Source organism: Ranitomeya imitator, chromosome 4 (assembly GCF_032444005.1).
Source record: "Ranitomeya imitator isolate aRanImi1 chromosome 4, aRanImi1.pri, whole genome shotgun sequence".
Taxonomy (NCBI): Eukaryota; Metazoa; Chordata; class Amphibia; order Anura; family Dendrobatidae; genus Ranitomeya; species Ranitomeya imitator.
Genome location: NC_091285.1, coordinates 681,422,809 through 681,439,155, shown reverse-complemented (window position 1 = coordinate 681,439,155; position 16,347 = coordinate 681,422,809). Strand labels below are relative to the sequence as shown.

At 48.7% G+C, this 16,347-nt stretch overlaps 1 protein-coding gene across 2 annotated transcripts in view; it reads left to right on the top strand.

Annotated features, from left to right (window-relative positions):
• Positions 1–8,625: 8,625 nt before the first annotated feature.
• The window catches only part of LOC138677337 (uncharacterized), a 64,774-nt gene continuing 57,052 nt past the window's right edge, over positions 8,626–16,347 (top strand). The window contains exon 1 of one of the 2 annotated variants that reach the window (XM_069767389.1): positions 8,626–8,723. The gene's annotated coding sequence lies outside the window, so the exon portion shown is untranslated. Of the gene's footprint in view, positions 8,954–16,347 lie in introns of both variants that reach the window. The other variant, XM_069767388.1, reaches the window with a different exon arrangement.

Genomic DNA, 16,347 nt, shown 5'->3' with positions numbered 1-16,347 from the left:
TCCATATAATCAGGACACATATGGGGTCTCCATATAATCAGGACACATATGGGGTCTCCATGTAATCAGGGCACATATGGGGTCTCCATATAATCAGGGCACATATGGGGTCTCCATGTAATCAGGACACATATGGGGTCTCCATATAATCAGGACACATATGGGGTCTCCATGTAATCAGGACACATATGGGGTCTCCATATAATCAGGACACATATGGGGTCTCCATGTAATCAGGACACATACGGGGTCTCCATATAATCAGGACACATATGGGGTCTCCATGTAATCAGGGCACATACGGGGTCTCCATATAATCAGGACACATATGGGGTCTCCATGTAATCAGGGCACATACGGGGTCTCCCTGTAATCAGGACACATATGGGGTCTCCATGTAATCAGGACACATATGGGGTCTCCATATAATCAGGACACATATGGGGTCTCCCTGTAATCAGGACACATATGGGGTCTCCATATAATCAGGGCACATATGGGGTCTCCATGTAATCAGGACACATATGGGGTCTCCATATAATCAGGACACATATGGGGTCTCCATGTAATCAGGACACATATGGGGTCTCCATATAATCAGGACACATATGGGGTCTCCATGTAATCAGGACACATACGGGGTCTCCATATAATCAGGACACATATGGGGTCTCCATGTAATCAGGGCACATACGGGGTCTCCATATAATCAGGACACATATGGGGTCTCCATGTAATCAGGGCACATACGGGGTCTCCCTGTAATCAGGACACATATGGGGTCTCCATGTAATCAGGACACATATGGGGTCTCCATATAATCAGGACACATATGGGGTCTGCATGTAATCAGGACACATATGGGGTCTCCATATAATCAGGACACATATGGGGTCTCCATGTAATCAGGACACATACGGGGTCTCCATATAATCAGGACACATATGGGGTCTCCATGTAATCAGGGCACATACGGGGTCTCCCTGTAATCAGGACACATATGGGGTCTCCATGTAATCAGGACACATATGGGGTCTCCATATAATCAGGACACATATGGGGTCTCCATGTAATCAGGGCACATACGGGGTCTCCATATAATCAGGACACATATGGGGTCTCCATGTAATCAGGGCACATACGGGGTCTCCCTGTAATCAGGACACATATGGGGTCTCCATGTAATCAGGACACATATGGGGTCTCCGTGTAATCAGGACACATATGGGGTCTCCCTGTAATCAGGGCACATATGGGGTCTCCATGAAATCAGGACACATATGGGGTCTCCATGTAATCAGGACACATATGGGGTCTCCGTGTAATCAGGACACATATGGGGTCTCCGTGTAATCAGGGCACATATGGGGTGTCCATATAATCAGGACACATATGGGGTCTCCATGTAATCAGGACACATATGGGGTCTCTATGTAATCAGGACACATATGGGGTCTCCATATAATCAGGACACATATGGGGTCTCCCTGTAATGAGGGCACATATGGGGTCTCCGTGTAATCAGGGCACATATGGGGTCTCCATGTAATCAGGACACATATGGGGTCTCCATGTAATCAGGACACATATGGGGTCTCCATATAATCAGGACACATATGGGGTCTCCGTGTAATCAGGGCACATATGGGGTCTCCATATAATCAGGACACATATGGGGTCTCCATGTAATCAGGGCACATATGGGGTCTCCATATAATCAGGGCACATATGGGGTCTCCATATAATCAGGGCACATATCGGGTCTCCGTGTAATCAGGGCACATATGGGGTCTCCATGTAATCAGGACACATATGGGGTCTCCATGTAATCAGGGCACATATGGGGTCTCCATATAATCAGGGCACATATGGGGTCTCCATATAATCAGGGCACATATGGGGTCTCCGTGTAATCAGGACACATATGGGGTCTCCATGTAATCAGGACACATATGGGGTCTCCATATAATCAGGGCACATATGGGGTCTCCATGTAATCAGGACACATATGGGGTCTCCATGTAATCAGGACACATATGGGGTCTCCATATAATCAGGGCACATATGGGGTCTCCATATAATCAGGGCACATATGGGGTCTCCATATAATCAGGGCACATATGGGGTCTCCGTGTAATCAGGGCACATATGGGGTCTCCATGTAATCAGGACACATATGGGGTCTCCATGTCATCAGGGCACATATGGGGTCTCCATGTAATCAGGACACATATGGGGTCTCCATGTAATCAGGACACATATGGGGTCTCCATGTAATCAGGACACATAGGGGGTCTCCATGTCATCAGGGCACATATGGGGTCTCCATATAATCAGGACACATATGGGGTCTCCATATAATCAGGACACATATGGGGTCTCCATATAATCAGGGCACATATGGGGTCTCCATGTAATCAGGACACATATGGGGTCTCCATATAATCAGGGCACATATGGGGGCTCCATGTAATCAGGACACATATGGGGTCTCCATATAATCAGGGCACATATGGGGTCTCCATGTAATCAGGGCACATATGGGGTCTCCCTGTAATCAGGACACATATGGGGTCTCCCTGTAATCAGGGCACATATGGGGTCTCCATGAAATCAGGACACATATGGGGTCTCTATGTAATCAGGGCACATATGGGGTCTCCATGAAATCAGGACACATATGGGGTCTCCATGTCATCAGGGCACATATGGGGTCTCCATGTAATCAGGGCACATATGGGGTCTCCATGTAATCAGGGCACATACGGGGTCTCCCTGTAATCTGGGCACATATGGGGACTCCGTGTAATCAGGGCACATATGGGGTCTCCATATAATCAGGACACATATGGGGTCTCCATGTAATCAGGACACATATGGGGTCTCTATGTAATCAGGACACATATGGGGTCTCCATATAATCAGGACACATATGGGGTCTCCATGTAATCAGGACACATATGGGGTCTCTATGTAATCAGGACACATATGGGGTCTCCATATAATCAGGACACATATGGGGTCTCCCTGTAATCAGGGCACATATGGGGTCTCCGTGCAATCAGGGCACATATGGGGTCTCCATGTAATCAGGACACATATGGGGTCTCCATGTAATCAGGACACATATGGGGTCTCCATATAATCAGGACACATATGGGGTCTCCGTGTAATCAGGGCACATATGGGGTCTCCATATAATCAGGGCACATATGGGGTCTCCATATAATCAGGGCACATATCGGGTCTCCGTGTAATCAGGGCACATATGGGGTCTCCATGTAAACAGGACACATATGGGGTCTCCATGTAATCAGGGCACATATGGGGTCTCCATATAATCAGGGCACATATGGGGTTTCCATATAATCAGGGCACATATGGGGTCTCCGTGTAATCAGGACACATATGGGGTCTCCATGTAATCAGGACACATATGGGGTCTCCATATAATCAGGGCACATATGGGGTCTCCATGTAATCAGGACACATATGGGGTCTCCATGTAATCAGGACACATATGGGGTCTCCATATAATCAGGGCACATATGGGGTCTCCATATAATCAGGGCACATATGGGGTCTCCGTGTAATCAGGACACATATGGGGTCTCCATGTAATCAGGACACATATGGGGTCTCCATATAATCAGGACACATATGGGGTCTCTATGTAATCAGGACACATATGGGGTCTCCATGTAATCAGGGCACATATGGGGTCTCCATGTAATCAGGACACATATGGGGTCTCTATGTAATCAGGGCACATACGGGGTCTCCGTGTAATCAGGGCACATATGGGGTCTCCATATAATCAGGACACATATGGGGTCTCCATGTCATCAGGGCACATATGGGGTCTCCATGTAATCAGGACACATATGGGGTCTCTATGTAATCAGGGCACATACGGGGTCTCCGTGTAATCAGGGCACATATGGGGTCTCCATATAATCAGGACACATATCGGGTCTCCATGTAATCAGGACACATATGGGGTCTCCATATAATCAGGACACATATGGGGTCTCCGTGTAATCAGGGCACATATGGGGTCTCCATATAATCAGGACACATATGGGGTCTCCATGTAATCAGGACACATATGGGGTCTCTATATAATCAGGACACATATGGGGTCTCCATATAATCAGGACACATATGGGGTCTCCATATAATCAGGACACATATGGGGTCTCCATATAATCAGGACACATATGGGGTCTCCATGTAATCAGGGCACATATGGGGTCTCCATATAATCAGGACACATATCGGGTCTCCATGTAATCAGGACACATATGGGGTCTCCATATAATCAGGACACATATGGGGTCTCCGTGTAATCAGGGCACATATGGGGTCTCCATATAATCAGGACACATATGGGGTCTCCATGTAATCAGGACACATATGGGGTCTCTATATAATCAGGACACATATGGGGTCTCCATATAATCAGGACACATATGGGGTCTCCATATAATCAGGACACATATGGGGTCTCCATATAATCAGGACACATATGGGGTCTCCATGTAATCAGGGCACATATGGGGTCTCCATATAATCAGGACACATATGGGGTCTCCATGTAATCAGGACACATATGGGGTCTCCATATAATCAGGACACATATGGGGTCTCCATGTAATCAGGACACATATGGGGTCTCCATATAATCAGGACACATATGGGGTCTCCATGTAATCAGGACACATACGGGGTCTCCCTGTAATCAGGACACATATGGGGTCTCCATGTAATCAGGGCACATATGGGGTCTCCATGTAATCAGGACACATATGGGGTCTCCGTGTAATCAGGGCACATATGGGGTCTCCATATAATCAGGACACATATGGGGTCTCCATATAATCAGGACACATATGGGGTCTCCGTGTAATCAGGGCACATATGGGGTCTCCATATAATCAGGACACATATGGGGTCTCCATATAATCAGGACACATATGGGGTCTCTATGTAATCAGGACACATATGGGGTCTCTATGTAATCAGGACACATATGGGGTCTCTATGTAATCAGGACACATATGGGGTCTCCATATAATCAGGACACATATGGGGTCTCCGTGTAATCAGGGCACATATGGGGTCTCCATGTAATCAGGGCACATATGGGGTCTCCCTGTAATCAGGGCACATATGGGGTCTCCCTGTAATCAGGACACATATGGGGTCTCCGTGTAATCAGGACACATATGGGGTCTCCGTGTAATCAGGGCACATATGGGGTCTCCATATAATCAGGACACATATGGGGTCTCTATGTAATCAGGACACATATGGGGTCTCCATGTAATCAGGACACATATGGGGTCTCTATGTAATCAGGACACATATGGGGTCTCCATATAATCAGGACACATATGGGGTCTCCGTGTAATCAGGGCACATATGGGGTCTCCATATAATCAGGACACATATGGGGTCTCCATATAATCAGGACACATATGGGGTCTCCGTGTAATCAGGGCACATATGGGGTCTCCATATAATCAGGACACATATGGGGTCTCCATATAATCAGGACACATATGGGGTCTCTATGTAATCAGGACACATATGGGGTCTCTATGTAATCAGGACACATATGGGGTCTCTATGTAATCAGGACACATATGGGGTCTCCATATAATCAGGACACATATGGGGTCTCCGTGTAATCAGGGCACATATGGGGTCTCCATGTAATCAGGGCACATATGGGGTCTCCCTGTAATCAGGGCACATATGGGGTCTCCCTGTAATCAGGACACATATGGGGTCTCCGTGTAATCAGGACACATATGGGGTCTCCGTGTAATCAGGGCACATATGGGGTCTCTATGTAATCAGGACACATATGGGGTCTCCATATAATCAGGACACATATGGGGTCTCTATGTAATCAGGACACATATGGGGTCTCCATATAATCAGGACACATATGGGGTCTCTATGTAATCAGGACACATATGGGGTCTCCATGTAATCAGGACACATATGGGGTCTCTATGTAATCAGGACACATATGGGGTCTCCATATAATCAGGACACATATGGGGTCTCCGTGTAATCAGGGCACATATGGGGTCTCCATGTAATCAGGGCACATATGGGGTCTCCCTGTAATCAGGGCACATATGGGGTCACCCTGTAATCAGGACACATATGGGGTCTCCATGTAATCAGGACACATATGGGGTCTCCCTGTAATCAGGACACATATGGGGTCTCCATGTAATCAGGGCACATATGGGGTCTCCATGTAATCAGGACACATATGGGGTCTCCGTGTAATCAGGGCACATATGGGGTCTCCATATAATCAGGGCACATATGGGGTCTCCGTGTAATCAGGACACATATGGGGTCTCCATATAATCAGGGCACATATGGGGTCTCCATATAATCAGGGCACATATGGGGTCTCCGTGTAATCAGGGCACATATGGGGTCTCCGTGTAATCAGGACACATATGGGGTCTCCATATAATCAGGGCACATATGGGGTCTCCATATAATCAGGGCACATATGGGGTCTCCCTGTAATCAGGGCACATATGGGGTCTCTATGTAATCAGGACACATATGGGGTCTCCATATAATCAGGGCACATATGGGGTCTCCATGTAATCAGGGCACATATGGGGTCTCCATGTAATCAGGGCACATATGGGGTCTCCATGTAATCAGGACACATATGGGGTCTCCATATAATCAGGGCACATATGGGGTCTCCATGTAATCAGGACACATATGGGGTCTCTATGTAATCAGGGCACATATGGGGTCTCCATGTAATCAGGACACATATGGGGTCTCCATGTAATCAGGGCACATATGGGGTCTCCATGTAATCAGGGCACATATGGGGTCTCCATATAATCAGGGCACATATGGGGTCTCCATATAATCAGGGCACATATGGGGTCTCCATGTAATCAGGGCACATATGGGGTCTCCATGTAATCAGGGCACATATGGGGTCTCCATGTAATCAGGGCACATATGGGGTCTCCATGTAATCAGGGCACATATGGGGTCTCCATGTAATCAGGGCACATATGGGGTCTCCATGTAATCAGGGCACATATGGGGTCTCCATGTAATCAGGGCACATATGGGGTCTCCATATAATCAGGGCACATATGGGGTCTCTATGTAATCAGGGCACATATGGGGTCTCCATATAATCAGGACACATATGGGGTCTCCATATAATCAGGGCACATATGGGGTCTCCATGTAATCAGGGCACATATGGGGTCTCTATGTAATCAGGACACATATGGGGTCTCCATGTAATCAGGGCACATATGGGGTCTTCATGTAATCAGGGCACATATGGGGTCTCCATGTAATCAGGGCACATATGGGGTCTCCATGTAATCAGGGCACATATGGGGTCTCCATGTAATCAGGGCACATATGGGGTCTTCATGTAATCAGGGCACATATGGGGTCTCCATATAATCAGGACACATATGGGGTCTCCATATAATCAGGGCACATATGGGGTCTCCATGTAATCAGGGCACATATGGGGTCTCCATGTAATCAGGGCACATATGGGGTCTCCATGTAATCAGGGCACATATGGGGTCTTCATGTAATCAGGGCACATATGGGGTCTCCATGTAATCAGGGCACATATGGGGTCTCCATGTAATCAGGGCACATATGGGGTCTTCATGTAATCAGGGCACATATGGGGTCTCCATATAATCAGGGCACATATGGGGTCTCCATGTAATCAGGACACATATGGGGTCTCCATATAATCAGGGCACATATGGGGTCTCCATGTAATCAGGGCACATATGGGGTCTCCATGTAATCAGGGCACATATGGGGTCTCCATGTAATCAGGGCACATATGGGGTCTTCATGTAATCAGGGCACATATGGGGTCTCCATGTAATCAGGGCACATATGGGGTCTCCATGTAATCAGGGCACATATGGGGTCTTCATGTAATCAGGGCACATATGGGGTCTCCATGTAATCAGGGCACATATGGGGTCTCCATGTAATCAGGGCACATATGGGGTCTCCATGTAATCAGGGCACATATGGGGTCTCCATATAATTAGGGCACATATGGGGTCTCCCTGTAATCAGGGCACATATGGGGTCTCCCTGTAATCAGGGCACATATGGGGTCTCCCTGTAATCAGGGCACATATGGGGTCTACCTGTAATCAGGGCACATATGGGGTCTCCATATAATCAGGACACATATGGGGTCTCCATATAATCAGGACACATATGGGGTCTCCCTGTAATCAGGACACATATGGGGTCTCCATGTAATCAGGGCACATATGGGGTCTCCATGTAATCAGGGCACATATGGGGTCTCCATATAATTAGGACACATATGGGGTCTCCATGTAATCAGGGCACATATGGGGTCTCCATATAATTAGGACACATACGGGGTCTCCCTGTAATCAGGGCACATATGGGGGTCTGTGATTCCCCACTAGTTCGCCCTTTGCTCCTGTCACAGGCGCCTGCAGGCATGTAGTGCAGATCTGGGAACTACAACTCCCACAATGCAGTGCAGCAGGGCAGGCACGGGAGCAGCCAACTTTCAGGAGCGCTGGTCAGGTGACCTCAGAGTCCGGCAAGTCCCGGTTTGTCCCCCCAGTCCCATGTGTAGCGCTGTTAGTGTCGCCCCCTGCTGACAGCTCAGAAGCCGAGAACAGGTAGGTGCCCCATAGCGACCGCTGACGGCTCCTCCGTGTCACCGACTGTCCGAGCTTTATACTTCACCGTACAAGAATATCATTCACTGACAACAAGCAGAGATCCTGGAAATAGAGAAAGCAGAAACCAGCAGAAGCTGAACTGTGAGCGGCGGAGACACCGGGGACAAAGGGGAAGATTAATGACGGGATCTGCTGAGAGGGAAACACGGGAACAAGCGGCGGAGACTGTAAGTGCAACTAGTACACAGCACACTGCTGACCCTGTATTATACCCCAGAGCTGCACTCACTATTCTGCTGGTGCAGTCACTGTGTACACACATTACTGATCCCGAGTTACATCCTGTATTATACCCCAGAGCTGCACTCACTATTCTGCTGGTGCAGTCACTGTGTACATACATTACATTACTGATCCTGAGTTACCCCCTGTATTATACCCCAGAGCTGCACTCACTATTCTGCTGGTGCAGTCACTGTGTACATACATTACATTACTGATCCTGAGTTACCCCCTGTATTATACCCCAGAGCTGCACTCACTATTCTGCTGGTGCAGTCACTGTGTACATACATTACATTACTGATCCTGAGTTATATCCTGTATTATACTCCAGAGCTGCACTCACTATTCTGCTGGTGCAGTCACTGTGTACATACATTACATTACTGATCCTGAGTTACCCCCTGTATTATACTCCAGAGCTGCACTCACTATTCTGCTGGTGCAGTCACTGTGTACATACATTACATTACTGATCCTGAGTTACATCCTGTATTATACCCCAGAGCTGCACTCACTATTCTGCTGGTGCAGTCACAGTGTACATACATTACATTACTGATCCTGAGTTACCCCCTGTATTATACCCCAGAGCTGCACTCACTATTCTGCTGGTGCAGTCACTGTGTACATAGATTACATTACTGATCCTGAGTTACCCCCTGTATTATACCCCAGAGCTGCACTCACTATTCTGCTGGTGCAGTCACTGTGTACATACATTACATTACTGATCCTGAGTTACCCCCTGTATTATACCCCAGAGCTGCACTCACTATTCTGCTGGTGCAGTCACTGTGTACATACATTACATTACTGATCCTGAGTTATATCCTGTATTATACTCCAGAGCTGCACTCACTATTCTGCTGGTGCAGTCACTGTGTACATACATTACATTACTGATCCTGAGTTACATCCTGTATTATACCCCAGAGCTGCACTCACTATTCTGCTGGTGCAGTCACTGTGTACATACATTACATTACTGATCCTGAGTTACATCTTGTATTATACTCCAGAGCTGCACTCACTATTCTGCTGGTGCAGTCACTGTGTACATACATACATTACTAATCCTGAGTTACATCCTGTATTATACCCCAGAGCTGCACTCACTATTCTGCTGGTGCAGTCACTGTGTACATAGATTACATTACTGATCCTGAGTTACCTCCTGTATTATACCCCAGAGCTGCACTCACTATTCTGCTGGTGCAGTCACTGTGTACATAGATTACATTACTGATCCTGAGTTACATCCTGTATTATACTCCAGAGCTGCACTCACTATTCTGCTGGTGCAGTCACTGTGTACATAGATTACATTACTGATCCTGAGTTACCTCCTGTATTATACCCCAGAGCTGCACTCACTATTCTGCTGGTGCAGTCACTGTGTACATACATTACATTACTGATCCTGAGTTACCTCCTGTATTATACCCCAGAGCTGCACTCACTATTCTGCTGGTGCTGTCACTGTGTACATACATTACATTACTGATCCTGAGTTACATCCTGTATTATACTCCAGAGCTGCGCTCACTATTCTGCTGGTGCAGTCACTGTGTACATACATTACATTACTGATCCTGAGTTACATCCTGTAGATCTTTTATTATAAAAATGAAAAACATAACAATAATAATAGCAGAAAACATAACAAAAATATTAGCCAGAAAATAAACGGTATACTGAACACTGGTCCAGCCGCTCATTCTCTCCTCTCACACATATTATACAGTATATACAGAATAACTACTTTGACCTTCTGGTCCGGTCACCAAATAAAATAATAATAACAAATAAAATAAACAATGGCAAACAAAAACTATATACATGAACTTTTTTTTTTAAATAAAATAACTACAAATATATACAATACTAAGCTATCCTTCATTCCCAACCCCCCGCACTGACCTGAGAGCTGGTCCTGCGTCTCATGCCTCAGTCCATGTCCAACGTCCATAGGCCAGATCAGGCAGTGACAGTTTTCCCCCAAACAACCCAGTGTCCCATAGTCCCACAAGATAATCCCACCTCCCCCCTTTTCCCACCACCCAACCTAACACCTACACCCAAATCTATATCCCTATATACAATATATACATTATATACAGCAGCACACACCACAATAATTACAAATCACGAAGCCCAAGTTCGGCGCCTGCAGCCCTACATCACTGTATAATGATCAAACAAAACAAAAATCTACAGTGTCAGCAGCAGCCCACCACCAGGAAAGGAGATGACCAGACTAGGGCACACTAAAAGAAAAGCCCCTCCAGAGGAGAGCGGCCCTCCGTGCGCCCAGTCTCCCATACTCCAGAGAGCGCACCTTCACCAGGTCACCGAGTATGGTCCTAAACACATCTTCCACTGGGAGGATTTTTCGTTGCGTCGATACTAAGCACCGTGCGTTCCACGTGTGATACCTAACCACTGCGCTAACTAGAAATAAGGTGCAGCGGTCCCGACCACCAAGGTCTTCGAATGCTCCATAGGCCCATTCCGCATAGGAGAGACCGGCCAGCCGAGACCAGCCAATGAAGGCGCCCACCCTGTTGTACACCTCTGTGTTGAAGGGACAATGAAGCAGGAAGTGGTCCATGCTTTCCAGCAAGGTACCACAATGCTCCCGAGGACAATTCCTGTCCTCAGAGCTCCTACACTTCAGATTGTCCCTCACACACAGTTTCCCATGGAAGCAGCGCCAAGCTAAGTCCCAAAACTTCGAGGGGATCCTGATAGAATTCAAAAGATGCAAACCCACCCCAAGATCCCGACTTGGGCAGTCCCTGAGCGCCAGAGGCCTCTGGAAATGGGTCAACAGAACCCTATTGTCAAGGAGTTTCCTTGGCAGAGTCCTGATCTCCCACATTCCCAGACCCCACCGACGAATTACCTTCAGAACCAAGGTAGCGTAAGCCGGAAGATGTCCATGCGGTGTGCGAAGATCCTTCACTTGCCCTCCTGTCTCCCATTCCTGGAAGAAAGGCTGAAACCATCCCCTACAGGAGAATACCCACGGAGGAGCCCTCTCTTTCCAGAGGTTTGCGATATTGATCTTAATGAAGGTATCCACAAGGAATACCACAGGGTTGACCATACCCAACCCTCCTAGTCTCCTCGTACGGTAAGTAACCTCCCTCTTGACCAGGTTCAGTCTATTCCCCCATAACAGTTGGAAGAACAAACTGTAGACCCGAGTCCAGAGAGATTCCGGCAAGATGCATACACTGCCCAGATAAATCAGTAAAGGGAGCAGGTAAGTTTTGATCAGGTTTACCCTTTCCCTTAGGGTCAAAGACCAACCCTTCCATTGGTTCACCTTCTGAGTGGCGATCTCTAGCCTGCTGTCCCAATTTTGTTTGGGGTAATCCCCCTGGCCAAATTCGATGCCAAGGACTTTTGCAGAGACTTTGGGTCCTGGAAGGGTGTCCGGGAGATCAAAACCAGGATCTCCTCCTCCCAGCCAGAGACTCTCACACTTATCCCGGTTGATCTTGGACCCGGATGCCTCCGAGTAGCGATCTACCTCTGACATCAGCCACCCTGCCTCCTCATGAGAGGAAACAAACACAGTGACATCATCGGCATACGCCACCACCCTCAGAGTGGCTTCCGGTGCTGCCCGGTCCATCCCGATCCCGGCCAACGGTCCACGCTCCACCCTCCTAAGAAGAGGGTCAATCGCAAACACGTACAGCAGCGGGCTCAAGGGACAACCCTGGCGAACACCGGACCCAACCTCAAAAGAGCTGCCAATCCAACCATTCACAAGCGGGAAACTCTCTGCCCCACTGTACAAGGTCTTAAGCCAATCAACAAACCCCCCGGGCAGGCCATATCTCAGAAGGACGAACCAGAGGTACTCATGATTAACCCGATCAAACGCTTTTGCCTGGTCCAGTGACAGCATGTACCCCTTCCAGTGACCAGCCCTACCCTGCTCCACTGCCTCTCGGACACTGAGCACAGCACTAAATGTGCTGCGGCCTGGAACAGAGCAATGCTGGGCCCCCGAAAGGAGTCGGGGTGCAAATTTCACCAGCCGATTAAACAGCACCTTTGCCAGAACCTTCCTGTCTGCATTGAGAAGCGCTATGGGACGCCAGTTCCCAATGCAAGACGGGTCCTTACCCTTTGACAAGATGATCAGAGCAGACCTCCTCATTGACTTCGGCAGAATGCCCGAGGAAAGACACTCATTGAATACCTCAGTCAAGAGGGGAACCAAAACGTCCTTAAAGGTCTTATAGAATTCAGATGTTAAGCCATCTGGACCAGGCGATTTTTTTGGGGCAAGCCCTTCAATCGCCAACTGAACTTCCTCTTCCCTGATCATTTCTGTCAAAACGTCAAGAGAGGGGTCTACCCCTGGTTCGGGGACAGCTTCAGCCAGGAAAGCCGACATCTCATCCCAATCAAGATCCCTCTTCCCCAAGAGGTGCGAGTAGAAGGATCTGACAACCTCCAGGATCCCTGATCTGGATCGTCTCAGGGACCCCGCAGTGTCGACCAGTCCTGTAACCACTTTACTATTCACTGACATCCTGCAGTTTCTGTAAGGGTCGGGCGAGCGGTACTTCCCGTAATCCCTCTCAAAAACCAAAGATGCGTGTCTATCGTACTGACACCTCATAAGCAAAGATTTCACTCTGGAGATCTCCTCGCGGCTACCTCCAGTTGAGACAAGATGCTCGAGTTTCCTCCTCAGACCCTGATACAGACGGTACCTGTTCAGACTCCTGAGGCTCGAGAGCTGGCGGAAGAATCTCGCCACCCTTTCCTTAAACATCTCCCACCACTCTGACTTACTACTACAAAGATCCAGTAATGGTACCTGGCCCTGAAGAAATTCCTCAAAGGACTGTCTTATCTCCGCTTCTTCCAAGAGAGACGAATTGAGCCTCCAAAAGCCTCTTCCCATCCGGAGGGTCTCTGTAACATTCAGAGAAAACAAAATTAAACAGTGGTCGGAGAACTCCACCTCAACAACAGACACTGCTGAAGAGACAGCTTCCTCCTTTAAATAAAACCTATCTATTCTGGACCTACAGTTACCTCTATGATAGGTGAACCCCTCGTGGCCTGGGGTGTGCCGAATGTGGACATCCACCAGGCGAGCCTCACTAGCTATACTATTAAGGGCGACGCTATCATAAGTCAGCTTGTCTCTGGAACCTCCTCTATCTCGGGGCCTCGTGACAGCATTGAAGTCCCCTCCAAAGACAACCTGCCGACTTGTAAAAAGGTAGGGCTTGATCCTCATAAAGAGACACTTCCGGTCCCACTTAGATTGGGGACCATAAATGTTGATGAGCCGGAGCTCTTGTCCCTTCATGAGGACATCTAAGATCAGGCACCTCCCCATTTCTAACTCAATAACCCGTCGGCATTCCACCGGTGCGGTAAAAAGGACCGCCACTCCGCTATACGGCTCGGCCGCAAGAGACCAATAGGAGGGCCCGAGTCTCCACTCCCTCTTAGCTTTAAACACATCTGCCATGTTTGGCAGCCTGGTCTCTTGCAAAAAGAAAATGTCAGCTTCAACCCGGCTGAGAAAATCAAAGGCCGCAAATCTAGCTGTATTTGACTTTATGCTGGCGACATTAATGGACGCCAGCGTCAACGGAGTGGGTACCGCCATCACTGGTGATTGAGTTAGATGGCTTTCTTTTTCCCACTCCCCTTATCCTCTGCCTCAGAGGAGGAATCCTTCCCCCTCTTTAATGACAATGAAGTATCCATTCCCACGTGTTTTTTATTTTTTTGGTCCTCGTCTCCGGACTCTGGGCCAGTCCCTCCTTCCAAGGATCTTACATTCCCAGAAGGAGGAGACTCGGCGTCCCCTGTGAGCCCCGCCGAAGCCAGAACCTCACCCTCAGCTTCCTCCTCAGAGGAAGAGATGTTTTCAAGGGCTTGGAACCGGTTAGAAAGACCAACCAGAGGGGAGTCGGTTTTTCCTTCCTTAGGTACCTTGGTCAGAGCGGGAGAAGATGTTTTATCTCCCTTCTTTCTCTTCTTTTTGGTGCCGAGCTTACGCTTGTCCTCTAGCCACTGCCTATTATCCTCATCCATACTTTCATAATGGGAGGACTCTGAGGCAGTGGCACTTTCCTCCCTGTGGATCCTCCTGACCTCCTCATCCAACTCATCATCCCTCGGGGCCTCAGCAGCAAGACTGGCATCCAGGACAGGGGCCGCCCCAGTAGTACGAGGCTCGCCCAGCTCCCTATCCTGTCTGCGCTTGTCTAGACGCCTTAGCTGTGCAGGCGTCTTTTTATTGCTTTTCTTCTTTGGCCCCTCAGCTCCCTCACCCCTGCTAGTCCCTTCCCCAGCAGAATCAGCCTCACGGCTTTCTCCCACCGGGGTCACGACTGCATTAGCGAAGGAGCGAGGACAACGGCTGAATGGGTGACCTAACTCACCACACAGGTGACACCTAATCTCCACACAAGATGCAGCAAGATGGCCGATATCCCCACACAATGCACACTTCTGCACAGTGCAGTTTGCGCTGAAGTGTGTGGGGTCGCCGCACTTGTGACAGAGCTTCGGTTGCCCCTGGTAGAAGACCAGGATACGATCCCTACCCAGGAAGGCAGATGATGGTATGTGGGCAACCGTACCACCTGAACGCTTAAGTTTTACCATAAACGTCCAGGCCCCTGACCAGATACCAAACTCGTCACGGTTTTTCTTTGGCATTTCTACCACCTCTCCATACCGGCCAAGCCATGTCATGATGTCATAACAAGAAAGTGACTCGTTACAAGTCATCACGGTCACTTTCTTGACTTGGTTTTGGCGAGACACCACCTGAACGGCAAAGTCTCGCCAGCCGGGCTCATTTTTTGTCAACTCATAGTTCGACCAGAAGAGCTCAAGCCCCTCCGGCCGAACAAAGCTGACATCAAAATTAGGTGTGGAATAGGGATGTATCAAGGCGTAGATGTCAATCGCACTAAAGCCCATCCTCAGCAGGAGCTCCACAACTTTAGACCTTGGAGGACACGCATCATTGCCCCTCCACTGAAGACGGACCACATTCCTACGCACACTACCCGGCCCGGCTGTTGGGAGGGACCACACTGTATCCCCCCCTCTTTGCTCTCGGAAGGCCCCGAGGCCATGCCTCTCTATCCAGAAGGATAGATCAACCTCTCGACCCTCTACTATTAGTGATCTCTCCCCCCTCTTTAGAGCCTCCAGGAGACGCCGTTGCAACATGCCGTCCCCAGAGCCCGGAGACGAGGAGGATGCCCTATTTTCCCCGGAGGTGACAGCGGCATAACTCCTGACAGGCGCTGCCACCACCGGGGGGGCAACC